This window comes from Argentina silus, assembly GCF_951799395.1.
Source record: "Argentina silus genome assembly, chromosome: 2".
Taxonomy (NCBI): Eukaryota; Metazoa; Chordata; class Actinopteri; order Argentiniformes; family Argentinidae; genus Argentina; species Argentina silus.
The window spans coordinates 6,278,524-6,282,109 of record NC_139656.1 but is presented as its reverse complement, the minus strand read 5'-3'; positions in this window follow the sequence as shown (position 1 = coordinate 6,282,109).

Genomic DNA, 3,586 nt, shown 5'->3' with positions numbered 1-3,586 from the left:
ATAACCACCTCGCCATGAGATTCTGGGTTTTGTTTCTCCATTGCACTTCACTGATCAGTAGGAGAGATTGGCTTGAGATTTTACACACCTTGTTTCCCAGATATAATTCAGTGTATGATCAGAAAGAGGAAAACTGCTGATCTACTGTACATTGGGACAGTAGGTATGTTGCTAACAAATGAACAGTCACTGTCTTTGGTAAACTTCAAATGTAAAATAAACTGATAAACCAATAAACTGGGACTGTAATCCCCAAGTCAGAGCAGAGTGCAGTTGATACAACTTTAGATTTTTATCATAGTTTATTTGTTGTATCGTCTATTTTGCAGTCAGATCTTTGAAGTGGCAACTGCAGTGTATTAGTGGACTCCCCGCTATTATTCTTATCTTATTCCAAACCTCAGAGAAACCCCACTGTAATGAGGCCAACCATTTGGAACTGGTTTTCACCATCAAACTAATTCAAATACAGGTTGGTATGACATGAAGATATACACTCACCGGCCACTTTATTAGGTACACCTGTTCAACTGCTTGTTAACGCAAATATCTAATGGTGTGAGGGATATTTTTTGGCACACTTTGGGCCCCTTAGTACCAACTGAGCATCGTTTAAACGCCACAGCCTACCTGAGTATTGTTGCTGACCATGTCCATCCCTTTATGACCACAGCGTACCCATCTTCTGATGCCTACTTCCAGCAGGATAACGCGCCATGTCACAAAGCTCACATCATCTCAAACTGGTTTCTTGAACATGACAATGAGTTCAGTGTTCTTCAGTGGCCACCACAGTCACCAGATCTCAATCCAATAGAGCACCTTTGGGATGTGGTGGAACGGGAGATTCGCATCATGGATGTGCAGCCGACAAATCTGCAGCAATGATGCTATCATGTCAATATGGGCCAAAATCTCTGAGGAATGTTTCTAGCACCTTGTTGAGTCTATACCACAAAGAATTAAGGCAGTTCTGAAGGCAAAAGGGGGTCCAACCCGGTACTAGCAAGGTGTACCTAATAAAGTGGCCGGTGAGTGTATACTTGCTTTGTATACTGCTTCAGACTGGGTGATAGATCAAAGGCTAAAACATTACAAGGGGAGGAGTTTTCATGTGCCTGGTATGGTTTCAGTTCTAGTCTCAGACCACACAGCTGGACCCAGAGCATGGACTTGCTCTGCTGCCTGATACACAAGTAAAACATTCCGTAAACACAGAAGTACACTGTCTTCCATACTGTCCTTTATTTTCTTACACCACTATTACCTTTCAGTGAATTCGAGCTAGTCACCTCACCCTCAATCCATTCCTCTCCTCAGACCTCCAGTATTATACAATATAGAATCAATTTTGGGAAGGATGCCACTCTCACCACTATTGTATAACAAACAATTTCATAACCCCTCTCTCTGGGTGTTGGCATCAGTAGGTGTTGTGTTATATTCTTTTACCAGTGGCTCCTGGTGTTCCCTGAAGTCAGTGTGGCTGTCTCAGCTGTTTAAATCCCCATTACCTTCCTCCTCAGTGGGAGGCTGGGTAATTAAAATTGATCGACCCTTGTTCTCCCCGGAGATGCGGAGAGACTGAGACTGCCGGAGCGTCTGCTGGGCTGGGAAGTTCGCCTGATCAAAACCACATTTTTCACAGGAAACAAAAAAGAGGAAAGAAAATTAACTCGCTAATTACGGGAGGAGCAACGGACATGCAATCATCTGAGGACCCGAGATTCTGACTTTATCTGATGACTCTAGCCTACACTAAACTGTATACACTAAAATGATGTGATTTTCCCAACATGTCATCAAACAAATGCTTCCGTACTATACACAACATTAATTAATGCAGTTATCTTCAAGCTCTATGCAAACACCTATGAACCTGCCTAAAATATAGCCCTGAAGTGAATTCAATTATTTAGATGCTATTTCTCAGTAAAAAAAAATTCCACTTCAACATTGACCATAAATGCTGAAAGGTCAACTGTAGTGATTTTGACTTTTGCAGATTTTGCGGAAACTTGTGTAAGTGTCCATGTAAGACCCTTCCTTACACTAGCTACTATGTGTCCATTTTGAGTGAGTATGAGTACCTCTCGGCCAGTGAGAGAGATACCACCTGAGGCGATAAGCTGATGCCAGACCTGAGCCTAGGACCAACCTTTACTTCTCGCTACTTGTGTTTGCTTGTGTTTACTACAGGATGTCGTACCACCACTACGGCTAAATATCCTAAGTCGTTTGTTGATGTTTCATTTGATAATACATCCTGCTCCAGATCCTCTGTGAGGCACTGAACAGGATGTGAGTCACCTACTTTCATAAACTGGGCTGTGACTCTCATATGGTAACATGCCATGGACACAGTTATGTTGCTGCGGGGAGAGGTGACGCTCTCCTTTTCATTTAGCTTGTGCTCCACTTGTAAATACTCTCACAACAACATTGTATCAACATGTTGTATAAGAAACTGCTTGGCAATTACATAGTAAAGGATTTGAGTGATTTTTGTTTGCACTGAAGAGGAAAACAGGAACAGTTCTAATAGATGTCTTACTGCTATGTTTAACCAAGTGTAATCCAGTTGTAAGCTTACCAGTATCAGTTTGTAATGGTTGGATTGTGGGAAGCTTTGGGAGGCATTGCAGCGTCCTTAACAGCTCCAGACCCCATCAAAGTGAAGTCTATATGGATGTTTACTCATGTGGCACCGGAGCTTAGAGAACATTCCCAGTAGTTAATATCCCCCGTCTGAAGTAACAAACAGTGATTTATTTGTACGTGCTCTAAATGCAATCGGGGCTGACCAGACCAGCACACATCACGATGCCTGGTCTTGTGTGTTAGGGAGCAACAGCAGGGTAATTACCGCAGCAGGGTTCAAATGACCATGGTGGTTTTTTTCTGACTCAAGCAAAATTCTCTGGCACTGACATTTGTCATAGTATTGTCAACAGTTACTCACTTGAATAACCATTGCTTAATTAGAAAGCTCTTTAATGTACCAGCAGTTTAATGTACCCCCATTATGTCATGTACTGTGATAGAACCTTCATTTTAGCACACAATTCTCTCATTGCAATATAACAAATGGCAGTGCAACAGAGAGATCGTCTCTCCCCTTTTCTTGAGCTGGATACTAGTAAAGCAACAAACGTCTCCCACGGGGCATCGGCTGACGGGGAATCTGCTGACGAGGAAATCTGTCAGAATACTGTATGTTTGTTTGCAAATGAAGGACGATTGTGTCCTTCTCCATGCAGTTTTTCTTTCTCCCTGTGACTCCTGTCAGATGTCTGGGTTCTATTCAGGCTCGGAGACCACTGATTTCCCCCATCATGCAATATGTCCCTTTACCATGGTGTCCAGGGCTCACTCCCAGGAGGTTTCCCATGGATCCAGGGTCAGCTTCCTTTCCTCAGTACGAACTTCAAACGTGTGTGTGTGAGAGTGAAGAGAAAGGATGAGAGAGACAACAGTGACGAGAAGAGACACAATAGAGAGAGAAGCTAAAACAAATAAATGAGAGACATGCAAAGAGAGAAAAGTAATGTGTGAGGTTGCTGACAAGCTGCCAATCAAACCGTGA